This window comes from Pan troglodytes, chromosome 17 (genome assembly GCF_028858775.2).
Source record: "Pan troglodytes isolate AG18354 chromosome 17, NHGRI_mPanTro3-v2.0_pri, whole genome shotgun sequence".
NCBI lineage: Eukaryota > Metazoa > Chordata > Mammalia > Primates > Hominidae > Pan > Pan troglodytes.
In genome coordinates this window covers 19,422,571-19,447,538 of record NC_072415.2, presented here as the reverse complement: position 1 = coordinate 19,447,538, position 24,968 = coordinate 19,422,571, and the positions used below count along the sequence as shown (strand labels likewise).

Sequence of the window (24,968 nt, the reverse complement as noted above, 5' to 3'; positions counted from 1 at the left end):
ATTTGGTTTGTTGCAATGCCTCCAACTAGGCTCCTTATTCTATCCTTCTCTGACATATCCTCCACGAGCAGCCCAACTAAATATATTAAATAAGGACCATATTATAACACTTCCCTGCTTAAAGCAGTTTAATACTGCTACATTGTTTTTAGTGTAAAATGCAAACTCTTACATGGGTCATAAGATTCAGCATGATCAGAATCACACGTGTCTCTTCAATCTCAGCTTGCATCACTCTTCCCATCTCTCAGTTCATACTGGCTGGCACCCTAGTCTTCAAACACTTCCTTTTACCCACAACTTGGAAGGGTAGTTTTGCATGTTGGAGAGTGGAAGTAGCTTATGCCTAAGTTCTGATCACAGACACGATGATGGTAACATCCTCTGACGTGGTAACGGAACATGTGACCCCAGCCCACAAGATGAGAAAAACTCTGGCTTGGCCAACTCTGGTTTTAAAGGTTGGAGAGATGTGGAAATTTGCACTTGTAGTTGCTGCTATTTTTGGAACCAATGAAAATGTTTCACAGATTATTAACTTTTAGTAGTTGAAGATTTTTAGATTGAAAGATTGCTGGGAGAGACAACCTCGCCATCTGATTAACGGCATGAATTTCTTCTTTATAATGTTCAACTACAGTATGAATTGGCAAACATTTTCTCTAAAGCTCAACACAGTAAATATTTTAAGCTTTACAGGGTAGGTATTCTCTGTTGCAGCCACTCAACTCTAGTGTTTAGTGCAAAACTGACCACTGAAAATATGTAAGTAAACGAGTGTGGCTATGTACCAATAAACCTTATTCATGAACACAGAAGTTTGGATTTCATATAGCTCTCCTGTGTCATGAAATATTATACTTCCTTTGACATTTTTCCAATTATTCTAAAACAGTAAAAACCATTCTTATCTTGCAGGCCATACCAAACAGGTGCTGGACCAGACCTGGACTCCCTGGGGCCACAGAGCTTCATTTGAACTAAGTAGAAGACTACTCTGGTTAGGTATGTCTTTGAGGCTGTGAGGTAGGCTGCGACAGGTTTACTTTTCTCCTGGGACTCTGAAACTCTAACATATTCCAGGATAGTGGCATTGCTGGCAATCTGTGGTCCTAGAGCATCCCAGAGCATTTCAAAATGAGGCCCCCGTCTTAAATTCTAACTGTAAAGCTACCACCCCAAGTCAGAACCCAGAAAGTTTTCTCTGGTTGTCCACTGCAACAACCAGAGAAAGTTATGAGTTAGCCAGAGGATGAGAGTGCCGCCTTCAGTCTACCGCCTGTTGACATAATTTTAGTTGAGAGTGGGCAAGAAGACTTCTCTGGGCAGTGTTTTCAACAAGACCACAGGGAATGGGAAACCAGGGGCCTCCTATATCCTGCCTCCCAAAACTATCTGGAGCTTAGGAAAATGTTGAAAGAAGCATGTTATAGCAAAAGGAGCATATACTCGGGCAGTGTATAGGGTTGGGTTTGAAACTACCAGAAATACCTCTCATTGCGAACCCAGAGAAAATTGTGCCAGCTCTCTGAATTTTCATGTCTTCATGTCTGAGGTGAATGTAGTGATGCCCACCTAGGCTCCAAGGGCCTTGGGCATAGTGCAAGCCTGGTTAATGACTTTCAGTCAGTCCTGCAATATGTATATTTATCAGGTGCCTTAATCTGCACAAAACACTGCTCTTAAAAGCAAATTAGACGTAGTATTTGTTTTCATGGAGTTTACAGTGTAGCAGAGAAGACAAAATTAAGTGAACATTAAGAATAAAATAAGAAGTGCTATGACAGAAGAAAAACAGGCAGCTCTGAGGACATGTGCCAGGAAGGCCAACTGCTCTAAGGAGCCAGGGAAGTTGCCCTAGAGATAATGCTTAAGCTGAAGCCTTGAGAAAGAAGAGGTAATTTCATCATGGCCCAGTGAGACAAGGGACACATGCGAGGTCTGGGGGGCCTTTGAACACTTAGCAAATATTCACATTGTTTTCAGGAGCTGCAGACCCAGATTACATTTTTTAAGAGAGGAAGAAAGGGTTGGTTGTAATATTAAAACTAAAGCTAACCAGTCATGGGCTCCTCGGAGTTTACCTCTTCTTTCTTCTAAAGCAGAGCAAAATTAAATGTCCAACAATGATAGACTGGATTAAGAAAATGTGGCACATATACACCATGGAATACTATGCAGCCATAAAAAAGGATGAGTTCATGTCCTTTGTAGGGACATGGATGAAGCTGGAAACCATCATTCTGAGCAAACTATCGCAAGGACAGAAACCAAACACTGCATGTTCTCACTCATAGGTGGGAACTGAACAATGAGAACACTGGGACACAGGAAGGGGAACATCACACACCGGGGCCTGTTGTAGGGTGGGAGGAGGGGGGAGGGATGGCATTAGGAGACATCCTTAATGTAAGTGACCAGTTAATAGATGCAACCCACCAACATGGCACATGCATACATATGTAACAAACCTGCACATTGTGCACATGTACCCTAAAACTTAAAGTATAATTTAAAAATTGTAGCAGGAAAACAGCTTTGCTGTTTTCAATAACAGGGAGAGGGTTAACATTTAGCTCGACGAGGATTCATTTCCTTTAGGCTTCTAAAAAGTTTGCAATTCAGGAATATTGATCTCTGTAAAGTAGAATGTTGGCCTTTAGTAAGCAATAAAAGAAAAGCATAAACAATCTCTTCCCTGCCAAATAATTTTGTTTTAGTATCTAAGCACCCCATGCCTCTGTGAAGGCTCCAGGACGGGCCATTCATCAGTGTCTCCAGCAAGTATACTGAAATACCTGGGGGAAAAAAAAGAAAAAACAACATGCCTTACTGATGAGGCATCAGAAATTTTTGATTTCCATTTTATGACTTCTAGTACTAATAATTCTAACTTTTCTAGCCAAATAAATTTGAAACATCGGAATACAATCTTTAGAAATAATTAATGTTAATATGTTCTAAATAATTTATATATTTACTCTTACTTCTGTCACCTCCACCCTCAAAGAGAAGCACATATGAGCCTTGTTTGATCGTGTAGCCAGGGTCTCCTCCCTTAATCTCAATGCATTTGAGTAGCTTTTTAACATTCTAATCACATTCATACTAAACCTTTAACCACCCCAATTCACACTGTTTCTACATAACCTAGTGCTTCACCAATACTGATTTCTAGAACCTTGAGGAAGGATCCTGAACGATGATGAAATCATTTGAATATTCCCTTTACGGGATATAGAAACATTTTTATAAAGAATGCCAGTTCCATTAAGGCCAGTCAATAAAATAAATAATAAACTGACGGAACATGCTAATGTAATCTCATATCACTTGCTCTGATGTCGTGTTACATGTGTATTAGCTCTCATTGCTAAACTTGTGAAAAAAACAAAATTTGAGGAGAGATTTTTTTAAATGCACAAAAGAAGAATACAATAGAAAGAAACAGATTTGTGGCTATTTCTGTTTTACAAATAGCAAATAGTTTACAAGCCCATATTTTAATCCCATTTTTCTCCCACACAAGAAGAACCCAGGAGTAAAGAGAGCTGAATCGGCATCATTACTCAGTGTAGGTTTCAAATCCATGCTCTATGATGAATGGGCGGTTTTCAGGTTATTTACAGTGCGACGGAAAGAAAACTGAGCAGGAAAGGAGCGGTAGTTTTTCCGAGTACAAGTCCTGCCTCTAACATGCTGGGTGAACTTGGGCTAGCCACTAATATGTTTAGATCTCAGTTTTCTTTCCACTTCATGATGACCACAGCAAATGCAACTGAATTCCCTAAGTGCTGTGAATATTAGTTGGTGCAAAAGTTATTGCTGGTTTTGCCATGAAAAGTAATGGCATTCAAAGTAATGGCAAAACCAGCAATTACTTTTGCACCAAAATAATAACTTTTCCCAGAGCACCCTGACCACGTGTTGCTAACTTTCTGCCGCTAATTTTTGGTGAGCACTTTCTTTTTTGTTTGTTTTGGTTTCTTTTTGTTGTTGGTTTTTGGGGTTTTTTTTTTTCTTTTTGGAGACAGGATCTCACTCTGTCTCCCAGGCTGGAGTGCAGTGGTGCAATCATAACTCACTGCAGCCTTGACCTCCTGAGCTCAAGCAGTCCTCTCACCTCAGCCTCCTAAGTAGCTGGGACTGCAGGCGTGTGCCACCATGCCTGATTGATTTTTTTGTCTGCTTACTTTTTGTAGAGACAGGATCTCACTACGTTGCCCAGGCTGGTCTCAAACTCCTGAGCTCAAGCAGTCCACCTGCCTCAGCCTCCCAAAGTGTTAGGATTACAGGCGTGAGCCTCTGTGCCCAGCCTATGAGCACTCCTGCTGTCAAGAAAGATTACACTTGCAACTCCACAGGCAGAAGAGTATAGTAAATACAGAGATCTCCTCTTAGCTGCGGTTCCATTACCTACAGTTAACAGCAGACTGAAATCCGTGTCAGTACAATAACATATTTCGGGAGAGAGAGAGATCATATTTACATAACTTTAATTACAGTATATTGTTATAATCGCTCTAGTTTATTATTAGTTATTGTTAACCTCTTACTGTGACTAATTTATGAATCAAACTTCATCACAGGTATGTATGTGTAGGAAAAAACATAGTACGTATGGGGTTTAGTACTAGCCACAGTTTCAGTCATCCACTGGAGGTCCTGGAATGTATTCTCCAAGGATAAACGAGGAACTATTGTATATCAATTCATTTGATTTCTACTCAAGTATATTGATAAAAGTTTTAGTGGTAGCAACAGTTGAAGTTACTGAATGAAATTAATATTTATAAATTTATGCTGATCTCAGTGATTATTGATCAAGAGCTGACAATACTTAAAGTGAAAATTAGAGATAAAACAAACATTTGAAAGTCAAAATGTTGCAGATATTCTCCTCACACTATAAAATCAAATACATAACAGATAGATTAAAGCAACAAATGTAAAAAAATTAGAAAACTAGAAATAATAGATGCAAATATATTTTTTATTAAACAGGAAATTTTGAAGATATAAAAAATTAGCAAAGAAAAAATAAAAATTTACCTAAAGATTAAGAATTCCTGAGCCCTTAATAATAATAGTTGAACATTTAAAACAAATCATTTAAAAATGAGTAAAAGACATGACAAAGGATCAATATGTAAAAATATTTTATAAATCAATAAACGTAACTAAAGCCCCAAAAGGTATGTGGATTAAAGGGCATGGGGAAATACAAGTGAATTATAAATATCTCAGAAATATTTATTTTTACCAGTTATATTTTAAAATGTAACCTGAATAACATAATTTAAAATATTAATAAGTGCAAAGTCAGAAGCAAGTGAAAATCCCTCCCATACAAGGCCTATCAGCTCCGTACTTCCTCCAGTATTTTCATAGTTGAAAACCTCAACATGATCTCAAATATCTTACTAATTTACCTAAGGATGCCTCTTTATGTGTCTTCTAAAATTTAAATAAATGTCACACTACCCATAATCCATTTTGTATGAAAGACTTTTTCAGTTACTCTTGTCCTGCCTGCACCATATAAGACTTCACTTACATTTGCAGGACACTTCACAAGTAAGCCTTCCTCCCAGCCCAGTACAATAGATACTATAACACCAACTTTATAGGTGTAGAAATAGCTTCTCATAGGTTAATTCATTTGCTTAGTAAGATGAATTTAGGTGAAATTTATTTTATGTAATGCTACCTCCTATGTTTGTCATAACTTGCTGTTTTTCCATGTTTCCTCTGCTCCTTGGTGATACCAGATGTTTTTTCTCCAAGTGGAATACAAGTAAAGCAAAACTGTGTTTATCATCTTTAAAAATAAAATATAAAGATAACAAACACTAGGATCTGAAATTCATATAATTTGGGGAAGAAAAATCTAAAACTCTAATTGTAATCAATTTTCAGAATCTCATAGGTTGAAACACTGCTAAGTTTTATAATTTTTCTTTTACTAATTAAAATTGCTTAATTCAGTACTGAATTAAGAGATGATGCTTGATAAATGGGTAAATTAATTAACTCTAAAAATAAAAACCAGAAACTTTCAAATGGAAAAACACTCATTTATGACTAGGAGTAAGGTGAATAAGAGACAAATAGCTCCAAAGTCAATTCTTCCCAGAGTGTTACAAAATTTATATTAAAATCAATTCATTATTTATAATAATTAACTCTTTTAAATGTAACTTTTAATTTTTAGACAATTCTAGACTTACTTGTAGGTCTAAGATATAATACAGAGAGGTCCCATGTACTCTTTATCCAGATTACCCAATGATAATTTCTTTCAAAATAACAGTGCATTGCCACAATCATGATATTGACAATGTGCACTCAAGATACAGAACAATTTCATCACCAAATAATCTATTTCGATACCTTGTATAGTCATATCTGCTTCCATCTGGGCCTCCCTCTCACCTCTGGGAACTTCATTTATTGTCTATTTCTATAATTTTATCATTTTAATAATTCTTTATAAGTAGAGTTCTATAAGGTGCAGTCCTTCGGATGAGCTTTTTCCCCAGCATCATTCTCTAGAGATTCATCCAAGGTGTTGTACATGTAAATAGTTTGTTCTTTCTTACTGCAAGTAGTATTCTGTGGTATGGACATAGCACAGTTAGTTTAACCATTCACTGAGTGAAAGACATCTGGGTTGTTTCCAGTTTGGCATGATTATGAATAAAGCTGCTATGAACATCCAGGTACAAAGTTTTGTGTGAACGCAAGTTTCATTTTTGGCATAAATGGCCAAGAATACAATTGCTGGGTCACATGTTGGCTGCACGTTTCATTTTTTATTTCATTTGATAAACTATTTTCCAGTGTAACTACACTGTTTTACATTACCATCAGCAATGTGTAAGTGTTCCGGTTTCTCCACATCCTCAGTAGCTTTTGTAATTTTAATGTGCGTTTACCTGAAGGCTAAAGATGTTGAATATCTTTCATATGTTTATTTGCCATCTGTATATCCTCTTTGGTAAGATTTCTACTCATGCCTTTGCATATTTTCTAATTGAATTTTTTAATGGTTGAGTTTTGAACAATTTTACATATCCTAGATATTAGTACTTTGATTAAAATGTAGTTTTCAAATATTTTCTCCCATTTTTAGTTTATTATTCCTAACAGGGCCGTTTGCAAAGTAAAGGTTTAAATTTTAATGAGGTTTAAATTATTGTTTTTTTCCTTTTCTGAATTGTGCTTTAATGTCAAGTCTAAGAACATTTTGCCTAGCCTTAGATATCAAAGATTTTCTCCTATTTTTTTCTAGGAGTTTTATTATTTAAAATTTTACGTTTAGGTCTGTGATTAACTGTGAGATAATTTTTGTATAAAGTGTGGGAATTGGGTTGAAGTTCACCTTTTAGTCTATGGATGTTCAATTACTCCAGCATCAGTTGCTGAAAAGGATATCCTTCCACCATTGAATTACTTTCGCACCTTTGCTAAAACTCATTTGAGCATATTTGTGTGGGGCTACTTCTCAGTTCTTGAATCTGTTCCATTTGTCTATGTGACTATTCCTTCACTAATACTACACAGTCTTAATTACCGAAGGTACATAGTAAGTCTTGAAATCAAGTAGACTGGCTCTTCCCACTTTATTATTCTTTTTCAAAATTATTTTAGTTATATAAGTTCTTTTTTATTTCCTTATAAATTTTAGGGTAAGTCCATTGATATCTATAATTACAAAAGAGTCAATCCACCAAGTAAGACATAGCAAAGTATATACACACACACCAAAAAAAAAAAAAAACAGAGCTGCAAAATATGTAAAGAAAAAATGGATTGAGCTGGAAAGATAAATAGGCAAAACCAAATTTTGTAATTTTGATAAGAATCATATTAAACTTGTATAAGAATTGCATTAAACCTCAATTTGAGAACTGACATCTTTAATACGTTAAATCTTTCAATCCATGAACATGGTGTGAGTTTCTTATAGAATGTATATGGTTGGTCATTTTTTAATCAATTATTGTCCATTTCTGTCTTAATTGGTGTATGTAGACTATTTACATTAAATGTAATATTATTGACATCTGAAGTCTTCCATTTTTGTCTTCCATTTATCTTTTCTGATTTTCCTTCCTGTTATTTAAACATTCATTTAGAACCTTGTTTTAACTCATCTACAATGCTTTTTATTCTCTTGGTGTAGCTTTCTCAATGGTTACTCTAGGGATATATATATATATATATATATATATATATATATATATATATATTAGCACAGTCTACTGGTGTCAACCTTTCACCAGGTCAAGTGAGGTTTGGAAAATTTACCTCTCTTTACCATCACACATCTACAATTTTCTTACATATTTCTTCTATTCTTCTATACACATTTAGGTACACATCAGAAAGCACAATAGTTTTTGCTTTACATATCAAATAAATTCAGAAAACTCAAGAGAGGTAGCATGTATTGTATTTATGCAGATTTTTCTCTTTCCGTTATTCTTTCTTCCTTCCTGATTGATATGATTTGTCCCTGGGTCCCCACCCAAATTGCATGTTGAATTGTTACCTCTACATGTTGATGAGGGGCCTGCTGAGCGGTGATTGGATCATGGGGGCAGTTTCTAGTAGTTTAGCACCCTTCCCCTAGTGCTGTCTCATGAGTGAGTTCTCACAAGAGCTGGTTGTTGAAACGTGTGTAGCACTTCCTTCTCTTTCTCTCTCCTGCTGCCATGTGAACAAAGTACTTGCTTCCCCTTCGCCTTCTGTCATGATTATAAGTTTCCTGAGGCCTCCCAGTCCTGCTTCCTTTTAAGCCTATGGAACTATAAGTCAATTAACCTCTTTTCTTCACAAATTACTCAGTCTCAGGTAGTTCTTTATAGCAGTGTGAGAACAGTCTAGTACACTGATGTTCCAAGTTTCCTTCTCGTATCTTTTCCTTTCGTTGTAAAGAATTTCTTTTACTGTTCTTTTAGGAAAGAACTGCTGGTGAGAGTTTCCCCTTCATCTTGATTTCTTCTTCATCCCTGAAGGATATTTTCAGTGTATAGAATTCTAGGTTGACAATTGCTTTCTTTCAGGTTGGGACTTCAAAAATGGTGTGCCCCTTCCTCTGGTTTTTCTAGTTTCTGATGAGGAATCATTGTCATTTGAATTTTAGTTTCTCTACATGTAAAATATATTTTCTCTTTTGTGACTTACAAGATGTTTTGTCCTTAGTTTTTAGATGTTTGACTATGATGTGTCCTGATGTAGATTTATTTGGATGTGAACTGTTCAGGGATTCTTCCAGCTACTTAAATCTGTAGATGTGTGAATCTTGTCTAAACTGAAAGTTATTAGCTGGGCACAGTGGTGTATGCCTGTAGTCCTAGCTATGCCGGAGGCTAAGGCAGGAGGATTACTTCAGCCCAGGAGTTTGAGACTGCAATGAGCTATAATTGTGCCACTGTACTCCAGTCTGGGTGACAGAGTGAGATCCTGTCTCTTAAAAAAAAAAAATTATAATAATTGCAGAAGTTTTCACCCATTATTTCTTTAATGCTTTTTCAGCTTTATCTTCTTTCTCCTGCCTTTCTGGGACTACAGTGACACAAATGTTAGATTTTAGCCAGGCACAGTGGCTCATACCTGTAATCCCAACACTTAGGGTGACCAAGGCAAGAGGATCACTTGAACTCAGGAAGTTGAGACTGAGACCAGCCTGGACAACATAGCAATACCTCATCTCTACTAAAAGTAAAAAAAAAAAAAAAAAAAAAAAAAATAGCCAGGTTTGGTGTCACATGCCTGTAACTCCCAGCTACTTAAGAGGCTGAGGTGGGAGGGTTTCTTGAGCCCAAGAGGTCAAGGTTGCAGTGAGCTATGATCACACCACTGCACTCCAGCCTGGGCAACAGAGCAAGATCCTCTCTCAACAACAGCAACAACAAAAAATTAGACTTTTAGATATTGTCCTAAAGGACCCTGAGGCTTTTCTTTCAGTCTATTTTCTCTTTCTTCAGATGGGGTAATTTTTATTTCTCTTCCTTCAGATTTACTGATTCTTTCCTTCCTCATACTCATTCTTCTGTTAATGAGCCAATCAGCTTGGTTTTTAAATTTTGGATAATCATATTTCTGCAGTTACAAAATTTCCATTTGGTTTTTTTTATATTATTTATTTAGTTAATAAAACTATCTTTTTTATTTGTTTCAAGCATTTGTTTATAGTTTAATGAAACATTTTTATGATAGCTACTTTAAAATCTTTGTCAGATAATTCCAACATTTCAGTGTTAGCACCTGTCGATTACATTTTTTCATTCAAGTTGATGTTTCCCTGGTTCTTGATATGGCAAGTAGTTTGGTTTTGAAACCTGGACACTTTGGGTATTTTATGAGACTCTGAATCTTATTTAAACCTTACTGGCTTCCTCTGACACCACTTCAGTAGAAGCAGGTGGGGAAGCTGCCTCATTAGCACCAGATGGGGGTAGAAGTCCACATTTCCCATTCAGACTACGTTATAACCCCTACAGGGGAGAGGATCCTCAGTATTGCTGGACAGAAGTGGGAGGGGAGGCTTAGCTTCCCACTAGACCTCTGCAGCTATCACTCTGACTGGGAGTAGCAGGAGTGCCTCATTACTGTCCCCACACTGTCCCCACATAGCCTCCATTGACCCCCCCAGGGCCTCAGTACTCCTCAGGACGGCAGCAAAAGTCCTGAATCTCCACTAGGCCTCCTATAACACAAGCTTTATTCCTGTTGGGTGTGTAGGAAGTACAGGCTTCCCACATGGCCTCAAATGACACTGAGAAGTGGGGGTCTCACTGCTGGCTGGCAGGGGTAGAAGTCCAAGCTCTTTACTCTGCCTCTTCTGACACCACCCCATGGAGGGATTGAGGGTCCTGATAAGAGTGGAGGTCTAGGCTCCCCTTCACCTGGGTTGGCCATCATTTTTTCTGTGGTGTTTGGCAGCAGCAGTAGAGCAATTGTTATCTAAAAGTTTTCTATCTGGCTATACCGCTCCCTGCCCGGGCCTTTGTCTAGAGAGAGAAGGCTTTTTTGGGGGCTCTTTTCGTCTATTTGCCTATGTCCATTGATGTTTACAGGGTGCTGGTTTCTTTAGCTCCAAGTCTAGAAGACAGGAGGCAAAAAAGAAAATCTAGGGAACCCATCATGATGCTGTTTCTTGGGTTCCCACATCCCTAGAGAGTGCTTTCTTCTCCCCACTGTTCAGAGTCTTCTTCTAATTTTTTTTTACATATAATGTTCAAGGTTGTTAGTTGTACTTAGTGGGAGGAATAGGGAAAACTACATCTACTCCATCTTCCCAGAAGTGGAAGTTCCAACAATTAACTATTTAAGAAATTTATCTGCCATTTATTTTTCTGAAGTATTTAAGAACCTTTTAGATTTGCCAATTCCTCTAATTGAAGCAAATGTTTCAGGGAGGCAATCGGTAAAGAAAATGAAGCATCCATCTAGCATCATCCCACTGGGAGGAAAGAAGGAGAGCAAAAGAAGGTAAACAATAGCAAAAAAATCTCTGAAGGAGTAAATCAAGATGGAGTTGATGGATAAGGAGGAACAAAACTACTCCAATTATCTGGAACTTACACTAAATGAAAAGCAAGTCTCCAAGATAGAAGCTGAGCATGACAAACAAATGCTGACAATATCAGGTAAACATGGAATGTTTCAGGTACACAATGCAAATTGTTATTAATCAGAATTAGTACTTGGCAGATTGTATTTTAAGTGAGGATGTATATGGAAGCCATTAAGCCTTAATTGCTGGAAGGAATGGAGAAAAGGAAGGAAGGAGAGAGGGGTAAGGGAAGGAATGTTTTTGCTGTCTTCTTTCTGCGATACTGAACCTAATCATAGATCAGGTTGTGCCTCATGCAGTTAGGATGCCAAAAGTGATGCACCAATGAATATAATGGTGTTTTTAGCCCTGTTGCATGCTTTCCTGGGTCTTAGGTCTTTAAACATGGCTCTTCCTGGCTTCCTTATCACTTTACTTAACTACTCACTACAGGTAGTGCTTCAGTTCAACTATGAGGGATTCTTTCTCCCACAACTTCCCTACTCCAGGAACTTGGAAAGTGGATCATCTCTGACAGCTAAATTCCAAAACAAACACTTAGCAGATTGGAACATAATTATGCCAATTTATTATCAAAAGCCAGAATAGCTCTCAGGCCAGCAATACCTGATTAAAATTAGAAAGATGCTGGACTACCTTAGAAACAGTGTGTCAAGAAGAAGGAGAATAATCAGTAATGCAAACAGAGGAAAGAGCAAGTGAGGAGCAAATTTTGGCCGTGTCTTCTGCCCTGTGCACAGAAGATGTTCTATCACCAGAGAGCAGAAACCTGGTTCTGGGGCAGGATGTCCCGTTAAGGGAATGAGCTCATGGGGCTGCCACATCAGCCTCCTCTTGCTAAGAGCGCCTGCTCCCTGAGAAGCTCCTGATGGTAATTTGGCTTCCACGAAGACTTGTCTGCGAATAGAGAATAAGCTGCGCAGCGGCTTATCTACTCTGCTTTGAGTTCTTATTGTAAAGTAATAAATTGGTATTTTGATTTTTAATCATCAGTCCCTGGTGAATTTTGTGTGAGTGAGTCCTCTCGCTCTAATACTTCTGAAAAGATGAACAATCACATTCTGAGCCTGAAAAGCCAAGGACCAGGGTAAGGCTAATGGGCCTCCTGCATTCCTGGGGAGACATGCCTTGTGGACAGCCAGTCTTCCTTGGGGATAACCCTCATTGCTTGTTCTCTTCAAACTGCAACAAGTAACCTCCACCTCCCTTCAGGTCAGTCCCCTGGATGCCTTACACTTACCCCCTAGGCACCATCCAGCTGAGACACCACACGCAGGTTGCCAGGCTAGACCTTCACCAGGTGCTGCCGCTGGGTCTGAGTCCCAAACTTGCCTTATCCAAGTCAGCTACTTTCAGTTCCAGGTGCTGGCCCCTGACCATTGGCCTCCACCCACCATGGTCACCTGGACCGTGCTTGCCATGTCTCAGGACACAGCACTGGCCGGGAAGCAGCAAACACAATTATAATAGGTTGAATACTTTTAAGTACATTTACAACCTCCCCAAACATTATAAATCGTTGTTATTGCAGACTTTGGGTCTGAGGCCCACTGAGAAAAACTTTTCAAGCAATTCAATGCTTTCAGCATTCAATACTGTCTAGTATTTAAGTGCATAATGGAATTGCATATGCGAGGAATGCTTATCAATATAATTGCAAACATGACCCACAAATCATGTAAAACAAGTCATAAATCATAACCTGCCAGTAAGTCTTGTCAAAGCATCAAAACACAACTCAAGATAAAAATCAGCTAATGCTGTTTCATGCTTGAATTCAGCTTCTAAACAGAGAACTGTTTGAGCTCACAGAGATGCAGGTAGGTTAATAAATAGATACGTTTTTGTGTCCAGTAACTGAACCATATCAAATAATGACTGTATGAACCAGGGGTCTTCCAGGGAGTGGGGGTACTGCTTCTAGAGTTCACCATTACCCCACTTTCTTCCTCCCATTTGTAAGTTAAGGGCCATCCCTCAGGCCCTCAGCTGCTGGCCCTAGCACCTCAGCCGTCTCCTGACTCCATCCAGATCCAGGGCTCAAGTACTGAGCAATGTCAAAGGGTGAAAAAGAGTTCCAGATTTAGCAGCTACCACCGCATAATACCGGGCTGCCGGTGGGCCTGGGTTCCTTCCTTCTTCCACTGAAGTCCTCCACCTTGCCTGTTTCCAAACAGTTTCTAAGGTAATGGATTAAATGAAAAATACAAAATGTTATTACATTTTCACATTTACAGACAATAACATGCTAAACCTGAGAGATATTTCCACTTCAATGGACAAAAATATTTTCCCAATCTTTGGCCAGCCATGCTAGAAAAATTGCACAACGCTCCTTGTTTTTGTTGTCTTTCCTACACATTCAAGTGTAATTTACTTAAACCAGGATGTCTCAATCTGTGTATCAGGTTCTATGAAGTGTTAGAAAAAAAAAATCTCAGATTCTAAGAAGTTTGGAAGTGCTCCATGAGATATCTAATGCTTATAGACTCACAAGAAACATTAGTACATTTAGAATCTTAAAAATTCTAAGCAGTCTTGTGGTAAAGAACCAATTAGATATATAATTAATTCTAATTATTGATTGATATGTTTGCATATGTATTTATGTGCATATGAAATATCTATTTCCAAAAACTTTATTGAGGTATGATACCCATAATAAAATGTACTCATTTTTATGCCATAGTGTAATTTGTTTTAATAAATGTATACACCCATGAAACCACCACAACAAAAAAAAATTGAACATTTCCATCACTTCCAAAAATTCTCTCATCATTCTCTCCATAAATCCATAACCCCAGTCTAATGACGAGAAGAACATTCCACAAACCCAAATCAAGCGACATTGCAAAAAAGACCTGACCAGTATTCTTCAAAACTGTCAAGTCATGAAAAACTAGGAAAGAATGAGAAACTGACCCAGACCACAGGAAGGGAAGGGAACATCACAACTAAACACGAGATCCTGGATTAGACCTTGGAGCAATAAAAAAGTATTAATGGAAAAACTGGTGAAATCGGAATAAGGGCTGGAGTTAACTTTAATAGTATTGTCCCTAAGTTGTTCCTCAGTTTTGATAAATATGTCACAGTAATGCAAGATGATACAATGCGGGGGCAGTGAAAGTGGGTGCAGAGAGTGGAGAAACTCCCTGCCCATTTGCTGTCTCACAGTTTCCACAGGTCAGGAGTCCCGGCAGGCTCAGCTAGAACCCCTGCTAAGGTTCTCTGGGCTGCAATCAAGGTGTCAGTCTGGCTGCTTTCCTTCCAGTAACATGGAGTCTTCTTCCAAGTTCATGTGAATGTTGGAAGAATTAGTTCCATGTGGGCTAATACATGTGAATGTTGGAAGAATTAGTTCCATGTGGGCTAATAACTAGGAGTCCAAGTTTTCTGCTGGTGGAGGCAGCTCTCTGGGAATAGAGGCCCCCAGGTTCCTCTCCACATGTGCCTCCTCCTAGGCCCCACACAAAGTGCCTGCCTGCCTCCTCCAGGCCAGTGAGAGACTCCCTCAAGACTGTGAAGACAGAGTCTTACATAACGTGACATAATCATGGGCATGAGCGCTCACAGCTTTGCTATCTAATATAATCAGGGGAGTGATGCCCCATTAGCAATTGATTAGAAGCAAGTCACAGGCCAAGTGCAGTGGCTCATGCCTGTAATCTCAGCACTTTGGGAGGTCAAAGTGTGTAGATCACTTGAGCCCAGGAGTTTGAGACCAGTCTGGGCAACATAGTGAGACCACTGTCTCTACAAAATAATAATAATACTGATAATAATAATTAGCCAGGCATGGTGGCACACACCTGTGGTCCCAGTTGCCTGGGAGGCTGAGATGGGAGAATCGCTTGAGCCCAGGACTTCCAGGCTTCAGTGAGCTATGACTGCACAACTACACTCCAGCCTTGGAGACAGAGTGAGACCCTGTCTCAAAAAAAGAGAAAAAAAGGATAGGAAATGGAGTGAGGGGGTCACAATCCTGCTTAAACTCAAAGGAGTCAGGGCGGGACAGGTGTATTACTCAGGTGTTATACCAGGTGGCAAAGGTGAGAAGACTATCTTAATTCTTTTTATGTGTGATGTGTATGGATTTCACCATCCATTTTAGGATGGACTATTAGAGGCACAGAGGCACAAAATGAATCCATTTCAAGTACATAGATGGCCAATGACATAGCAAGGGCTAGACCCCAGGTCTTACAAAAGGAAAACGTTTCTGAAACTATAAGCTTTGTTACTTAGCTTTTAAGTAACAAATGCTTTTTTTGTCGTCCATTTAAATTCTTGACTTTTTTGTTTTGAATTTTTAAAATTGTTTTGTTGCATGTATTTTCAGTTTGTGAACTTTACTGGATGCCCAGTAAAGTTCCCTTATAAACATTACCTTATGGTGGGCACGAATTAGAAAGCTTGCCGAATAAGCGTGTTATTTTTAAAAGAACTGTATTAGTCCATTTCACACTGCTCTAAAGAACTACCTGAGACTGGGTAATTTATGAAGAAAAGAGGTTTAATTGGCTCACAGTTCCTCAAGCTTAAGAGGAAGCATGACTAAGAGGCCTCGGAAACTTACAATCATGCTGGAAGGAGAAGGGCAAGCAAGCACCTTCTTCACATGGTGGCAGGAGAGACAGCGAGTGAAGGGAAAAGTACTACACACTTTCAAACAACCAGATCTCGTGACAACTCACTCACTGTCACAAGAACAGCAAGGGAGAAGTCCACCCCTATGATCCAATCACTTCCCACCAGATTCCTCTCCTGACACATGGGGATTACAACTGGTGATGAGATTTGGGTGGAAACACAGAACCAAACCATATCAGGAACAAACACAATAAAACAAAGTTTGCAATAAAGCTTTATCATGATTTGGAAAGGCATAGATTCAGTTTAGTGGGAACTCATATTACTTCCTATGATGAACATGTTCTGATTACATCTCACACAAATTCTGTCCCTGAACCTTTTCTTCTTCAAGGATCATGCTTGGATTATGCCCTGAACCTTTTCATCTTCAAGGATCATGCTTGGATTATGTCATAATAAACAAAATGTTCTTCAATTATAAGAGAAAAATGTCATCTGGCCTATTACAAGTGGCACTAGCTCATATTTGGGTCAATTAAAAGACTTTTGCTTAGGGTATATATATCACAGGACAAAATCATAGTTGTGTTGTTCCCAAGGGTGGAAAAGTAGGTTTTTTGTTGTTGTTTTACTTTGTTTTGTTTTGTTTTAAAATGAATGTCATGGATATTTGTGTCAAAAACCCTTGAAGATATTCCATTCTAAAAGAAAAAGAAGATTCTGACTTAATCTTAAGAACACAAGTTTTCATGCAATGTAAAACCCGTGTATACTGTAACATAGTATAACAGGCATTTCTAAATGACAATTAAAATGACCCATTTATATAAAAAATAACATCTTAGCTCCTCTTCTATGCTTACTAGTTCAAAATAAGAATCACAGGAGAATGCTGAGAATTAACAAAAGAGCAAATTTAGTTTAAAAAGTAGTCTTTCATGCTTTGCAAAAAGTATAGACTTGAAAAACCGAGCACATTATATTGGAAGCATTGAAAGGAATGAATAGGAAGTGTTGGGTAAATGGTGGCAATTGTTCCAACTCATCTGTGAATGCAGGAACAGAACTGAATGCAGGAAGCAGCTAAACAGGATCCATTCAGACTCATCTGTCCCTCCTGTCTCCAGAAAGGCCACGGGGAAACCATGGCATGACAGCTGGTGGGGCACGAGCACTGAGAGAAGCCACAGAGGGGCCATATCAAATGTTCCAACAACCCATCAGGAACGGTGGGCCATCTTCAGAATCAGGCGAACACTACACACAGAGCCATGCATAGAGAAGAAGCTGCAAGATAGACCACTGCCTAAAATCATCCATGAACTGTGACTGAAACCAAATAGCCTCAGAATATTGGAGCTATAAGGAACCTTGGAGATTCTCAAATAAATGAATTCATTTACATTTTTTAGTGAAACATTTAACCATGTTTGAAAATAGCATATTAGGAGGTACAATTTAAATTGTATTTTCGTGTGTTTTATTTTAGAACAACATTTTTTTTTTTGAGATGGAGTCTCGCTGTGTCGCCCAGGCTGGAATGCAGTGGCTCCATCTCCGCTCATTGCAAGCTCCGCCTCCCGGGTTCAAGCCATTCTCCTGCCTCAGCCTCCCAAGTAGCTGGGACTACAGGCACCTGCCACCACGCCTGGCTAATTTTTTGTATTTTTAGTAGAGATGGGGTTTCACCGTGTTAGCCAGGATGGTCTCGATCTCCTGACCTCGTGATCCACCTGCCTCAGCCTCCCAAAGTGCTGGAATTACAGGCGTGAGCCACTGCGCCCGGCCTAGAATAACCTTTTATTAAACTATATTTCTACATTTCAACGCTAAGTTTATATTTCTAAAATACTTAGTGTCAATGCATTTCAGATTTTGCAATATTTCAGTGTTTGCTCAAAGCCTTTACTTTAAGAGATGATCGATATTGCTCGTGTATCTGAAATCAGACAGATGACTAGCAAGATAAAAGAATGTTACTTTAAAAGCATAAATCTTCTTGGGATCCAATTATTTGTGAATGCTCCTCAGCTCCCTCAGGAAAAGAAGCTGCTGACATTCTGGAGAAGAAACAGGTAGAGCTCAGGCTGTCCTGCTCTCCTTTGCGGGTACATTCTTTTAACAAATGCAAGGTGAGCAGATGGCAAATTGGTCTTCATCTCCCCAAAACTTATCAAAAAAAAAAAAACAGTGGAACTCATGGCAAACTATATACACACATGAGCACATGCACGAACCCCAGGCTTCCTGTAAGCTGCCCAAATCCAAAGGAATCTTTAAAATACGTCCCCTTTAAAAAGTTGTAATCCTGGATGTAATATTGATCTACATATTCACTCTCCTCTCCAACACATCTCAAAGAAAGCAAAATGCCAGTACTCTTAGCAGACTCATGATCATTATTGGTCTTCCCAGAAGGAAACAGAATGACTACCCATCCTGAGGTACAAATTACCGTTGTGGCACAATAATCAGTATTTTGGCCACGTGTAGCTGATTTCTCAGGTTCTAAGCGCCCCTTGTGCTAACAAACCAGTAGTCAGAGCCAGGTCTAGTCAGCATTAAGACATCTGCATCCCAGTGGGCAACCACACACTTTTAAGATGTGCTGTGGCCTGACAGACTTCCCTTGTTATAAATATTAGAATATAATGAATCAGATACGCAAGGACACTAAGGGAAAATCTAACTGATTATATCCTTTCCTTTCAATCTTAATTCTCCCCTTTGTTCTCCAAAGGAAATCTAAACTAACTGCCAGGTTCCTGAGACAGGGTCCAGACGTATCTGCGAACTTGAGGCATTCTGGGTGCTGCAAGAGCTCTGGGAAAATTGGTCCTGGGATGAAGGGCTCCCTGGTGTCTTATATACATGCCGTGCCATGTATGTTGTGTGCATTAGCTAATTTAACCCCTCCAGTAACCCTCAGAGCAGAGATTCTAAGAGTATGTCCGTGGATCCCTGGGAGTTCCCCATGGCACATTACTTTTTTATTATTTTATTTTAATATTGTATTGTAACTTCTATAATATATTAATAACATTTTATATATATTTAAATACTATTTTTAATCATTTTACTTTTATAATTTATACCTTTTTTAAATACTACTATGATATTATTTGCCTTTCTCACAGCACTGACATTCTTTTTAAGTTCTATGGATTCTTTTTTTAAAATTTATTTATTTACTTATTTATTTTTTATTATACTTTAAGTTCTGGGATACATGTGCAGAACATGCAGGTTTGTTACATAGGTATACATGTTCCATGGTGGTTTGCTGCACCCATTAACCCATCATCTACATTAGGTATTTCTCCTAATGCCTCCCCTTATCCCCCACCCACCGATGGGCCCCAGTGTGTCCACGTGGGTCCCTGTGTCCATGTGTTCTCATTGTTCAAATCTCACTTATGAATGAGAACATGCAGTGTTTGTTTTTCTGTTCCTGTGTTAGTTTGCTGAGAATGATGGTTTCCAGCTTCATCCATGTTCCTACAAAGGACATGAACTCATTCTTTTCTATGGCTGCATAGTATTCCATGGTGTATATGTGCCACATTTTCTTTATCCAGTCTATCATTGATGGACATTTGGGTTAGTTCCAAGTCTTTTCTATTGTGAATAGTGGTGCAATAAACATACGTGTGCATGTGTCTTTATAGTAGAATGATTTATAATCCTTTGGGTATATACCCAGTAATGGGATTGCTGGGTCAAATGGTATTTCTGGTTGTAAATCCTTGAGGAATCACTACACTGTCTTCCACAATGGTTGAACTAATTTGCACTACCACCAACAGTGTAATAGTGTTCCTATTTCTCCACATGCTCTCCAGCATCTATTGTTTCCTGACTTTTTAATGATCACCATTCTAACTGGCATGAGATGGTATCTCATTGTCGTTTCGATTTGCATTTCTCTAATGACCAGGGATGATGAGCTTTTTTTCATAGGTTCGTTGGCTGCATAAATGTCTTCTTTTGAGAAGTGTCTGTTCATATCCTTCACCCACTTTTTGATGGGCTTGTTTTTTTCTTGTAAATTTGTTTAAGTTCCTTGTAGATTCTGGATATTAGCCCTTTGTTATGTGGATAGATTGCAAAAATTTTCTCCCATTCTGTAGGTTGCCTGTTCACTCTGATGATAGTTTCCTTTGCTGTGCAGAAGCTCTTTAGTTTAATTAGATCCCATTTGTCAGTTTTGGCTTTTGTTGCAATTGCTTTTGGTGTTTTAGTCATGAAGTCTTTGCCTATGCCTATGTCCTGAATGGTATTGCCTAGGTTTTCTTCTAGGGTTTTTATGGTTTTAGGTCTTACGTTTAAGTCTTTAATCTATCTTGAGTTAATTTTTGTATGAGGTGTAAGGAAGGGATCCAGTTTCAGTGTTCTGCATATGGCTAGCCAGTTTTCCCAACACCATTTATTAAATAGGGAATCTTTTCCTCATTGCTTGTTTTTGCTAGGTTTGTCAAAGATTAGGTGACTATAGATGTGTGGTGTTATTTCTGAGGCTTCTGTTCTCTTCCATTGGTCTATATATCTGTTTTGGTACCAGTACCAGGCTGTTTTGGTTACTGTAGCCTTGTAGTATAGTTTGAAATCAGGTGGCGTGATGCCTCCAGCTTTGTTCTTTTTGCTTAGGATTGTCTTGGCTATATGGGCTCTTTTTTGGTTCCATATGAAATTTAAAGTAGTTTTTTCTAATTCTGTGAAGAAAATCAGTGGTAGCTAGGTGGGAATAGCATTGAATCTATATATTACTTTAGGCAGTATGGCCATTTTCATGATATTAATTCTTCCTATCCATGAACATGGAATGTTTTTCCATTTGTTTGTGTCCTCTCTTACTTCCTTGAGCAGTGGTTCATAGTTCTCCTTGAAGAGATCCTTCACATACCTTGTAAGTTACATTCCTAGGTATTTTATTCTTTTTGTAGCAATTGTGAATGAGAGTTCACTCATGATTTTGTTCTCTGTTTGTCTATGTTTAGTGTACAGGAATGCTTGTGATTTTTGCACATTGATTTTGTATCCTGAGACTTTGCTGAAGTTGTTTATCAACTTAAGGAGTTTTTGGGCTGAGACAATGAGGTTTTCCTTTTTTTTTTTTCTTTTTTTTTTGAGACAGAGTCTCACTCTGTCACCCAGGCTGGAGTGCAGTGGTGCGATCTTCACTCACTGCAAGCTCTGCCTCCTGGGTTCACACCATACTCCTGCCTCAGCCTCTCGAGCAGCTGGGACCACAGGAGCCCACCACCACACCTGGCTGATTGTGTGTATGTGTGTGTGTGTGTGTGTGTGTGTGTATTTTTATTAGAGACAGGGTTTCACTGCAATGGGGTTTCCTAAATACACAATCATGTCATCTGTAAACAGAGACAATTTGACTTCCTCTCTTCCTATTTGAATACCCTTTATTTCTTTCTCTTGCCTGATTGCCCTGCCTAGAACTTCCAATACTATGTTAAATAGGAGTGGTGAGAGACGGCATCCTTGTCTTGTGCCGGTTTTCAAAGGGAATGCTTCCAGCTTATGCCCATTCAGTATGATGTTGGCTGTGGGTTTGTCATAAATAGCTATTATTATTTTGAAGTTTGTTCCATCAAGCCCTAGTTTATTGAGTGTTTTTAGCATGAAGGGGTGATGAGGTTTATTGAAGGCCTTTTCTGCATCCTTTGAGATAATCATGTGTTTTTTGTCATTGGTTCTGTTTATGTGATGGATTACATTTATTGATTTGCATATGTTGAACCAGCCTTGCCTCCCAGGGATGAAGCCAACTTGATCGTGGTGGATAAGTTTTTCATGTGCTGCTGGATTTGGTTTGCCAGTATTTTATTGAGGGCTTTTGCATCGATGTTCATCAGGGATAGTGGCCTGAAATTTTCTTTTTTCTTGTGTTTCTGCCAGGTTTTGGTATCAGGATGATGCTGGCCCCATAAAATGAGTTAGGGAGGAGTCCTTCTTTTTCCATTGTTTGGAATAGTTTCAGAAGAAATGGTACCAGCTCCTCTTTGTAGCTCTGGTAGAATTCAGCTGTGAATTCATCTGGACCTGGACTTTTTTTGGTTGGGAGGCTATTAATTACTGCCTCAATTTCAGAACTTGTTATTGGTATATTCAAGAATTCGACTTCTTCCTGGTTTAGTCTCGGGAGGGTTTATGTGTCAAGGAATTTATCCCTTTCTTCTAGATTTTGTAGTTTATTTGCATAGAGGTGTTCATAGTATTCTCTGATGGTAGTTTGTATTTCTGTGGGATCAGTGTGATATCCCATTTATCATTTTTTATTGTGTCTATTTGATTCTTCTCTCTTTTCTTCTTTATTAGTCTGGCTAGCGGTCTATCTGTTTTGTTAATCTTTTCAAAAAATCCGCTCCTGGATTCATTGATTTTTTGAAGGGTTTTTCGTGTCTCTATATCCTTCAGTTCTGCTCTGATCTTAGTTATTTCTTGTCTTCTGCTAGCTTTTGAATGTGTTTGCTCTTGCTTCTCTAGTTCTTTTAATTGTCATGTTAGGGTGTCAATTTTAGATCTCTCCTGCTTTCTCCGGTGGGCATTTAGTGCTATAAATTTCCCTGTCAACACTGCTTGAATGTGTCCCAGAGATTCTGGTATGTTGTGTCTTTGTTCTCATTGGTTTCAAAGAACTTATTAATTTCTGCCTTAATTTCGTTATGCACCCAGTAGTCATTCAGGAGCAGGTTGTTCAGTTTCCATGTAGTTGCGCAGTTTTGAGTGAGTTTCTTAATCCTGAGTTCTAATTTGATTGCACTGTAATCTCAGAGACTGTTTGTTATGATTTCCATTCTTTTACATTTGCTGAGGAGTGTTTTACTTCCAGTTATGTGGCCAGTTTTAGAATAAGTGCTATGTGGTGCTGAGAAGAATATATATTCTGTTGATTTAGGGTGGAGAGTTCTGTAGATGTCTATTAGATCCACTTGGTCCAGAGCTGAGTTCAAGTCCTGAATATCCTTGTTAATCTTCTGTCTCGTTGATCTGTCTAATATTGACAGTGGGGTGTTAAAGTCTCCCACTATTACCGTGTGGGAGTCTAAGTCTCTTTGTAGGTCTCTAAGGACTTGCTTTATGAATCTGGGTGCTCCTGTATTGGGTGCATACATATTTAGAATAGTTAGCTCCTCTTGTTGCATTGATCCCTTTACCATTATGTAATGCCCTTCTTTGTCTTTTTTTAATCTTTGTTGGTTTAAAGTTTGTTTTATCAGAGACTAGGATTTCAACACATGCTTTTTTTTTTTTTTTGCTTTCCATTTGCTTGGTAAATAGGCCTCCATCCTTTTATATTGAGCCTATGTCTGTCTTTGCATGTGAGATGGGTCTTCTGAATACAGCACATCAATGGGTCTTGACTCTATCCAATTCGCCAGGCTGTGTCTTTTAATTGGGGCATTTAGCCCATTTACATTTAAGGTTAACATTGTTATGTGTGATTTTGATCCTGTCATCATGATGCTAGCTGGTTATTTTGCACATTAGTTGATGCACTTTCTTCATGATGTCATTGGTTTTTATACTTTGGTATGTTTTTGCAGTGGCTGGTACCAGTTTCTCCTTTCCATATTTAGTGCTTCCTTCAGGAGCTCTTGTAAGGCAGGCCTGGTGGTGACAAAATTCCTCAGGATTTGCTTGTCTGGAAAGGATTTTATTACTCCTTTGCTTATGAAGCTTAGTTTGGCTGGATATGAAATTGTGGGTTGAAAATTCTTTTCCCTAGGAATGTTGAATATTGTCCCCCACTCTCTTCTGGCTTGCAGGGTTTCTGCAGAGAGATCCGCTGTTACTCTGATGGGCTTCCCTCTGTGGGTAACCTGACCTTTCTCTCTGGCTGCCCTTAACATTTTTTCCTTCATTTCAACCTTGGTGAATCTGACAAGTATGTGTCTTGGGGTTGCTCTTCTCGAGGACTATCTTAGTGGTGTTCTCTGTATTTCCCAGATTTGAATGTTGGCCTGTCTTGCTAGGTTGGGGAAGCTCTCCTGGATAATATCCTGAAGTATGTTTTCCAACTTGTTTCCATTCTCCCCGTCACTTTCAGGTACACCGATCAATTGTAGGTTTGGTCTTTTCACATAGTCCCATATTTCTTGGAGGCTTTGTTTGTTCCTTTTCATTCTTTTTTCTCTAATCCTGTGTTCATGCTTTATTTCTTTAAGCTGATCTTCAATCTCTGATATCCTTTCTTCCGCTTGATTGATTTGGCTATTGATACTTGTGTATGCTTCACGAAGTTCTCATGCTGTGTTTGTCAGCTACATCAGGTCATTTATGTTCTTCTCTAAACCAGTTATTCTAGTTAGCAGTTCCTGTAACCTTTTATCAAGGTTCTTAGCCTCCTTGCATTGGGTTAGAATATGCTCCTTTAACTCAGAGGAGTTTGTTATTACCCACCTTCTGAAGCCTACTTCTGTCAGTTTATCAAACTCATTCTCCATCTGGTTTTCTTCCCTTGCTGGCAAGGAGTTGTGAGTTGTGATCCTTTGGAGGAGAAGAGGAATTCTGGTTTCTGGAATTTTCAGCATTTTTGCACTGGTTTTTCCTCATCTTCATGGATTTATCTACCTTTGATCTTTGATGCTGATGACCTTTGAATGGGGTTTTTGCATGGGCATCCTTTTTGTTGATGTCAATGTTATTGCTTTCTGTTTGTTAGCTTTCCCTCTACAGTCAGGCCCCTCTTCTGCATGTCTGCTGTAGTTTGCTGGAGGTCCACTCTAGGCCTTGTTTGCCTGGGTATCACCAGTGGGGGCTG

The 24,968-nt window shown here is 38.8% G+C and overlaps 1 long non-coding RNA gene across 1 annotated transcript; it reads left to right on the top strand.

The window, feature by feature from the left end:
- The first annotated feature begins 644 nt into the window (after window positions 1-644).
- LOC112206255 (uncharacterized) lies at window positions 645-12,146 on the top strand. The gene is made up of 4 exons (XR_002940465.1): window positions 645-700; window positions 919-1,005; window positions 11,427-11,660; window positions 12,020-12,146. It is a non-coding gene; the product is annotated as an uncharacterized LOC112206255 (long non-coding RNA).
- Window positions 12,147-24,968: the final 12,822 nt, after the last annotated feature.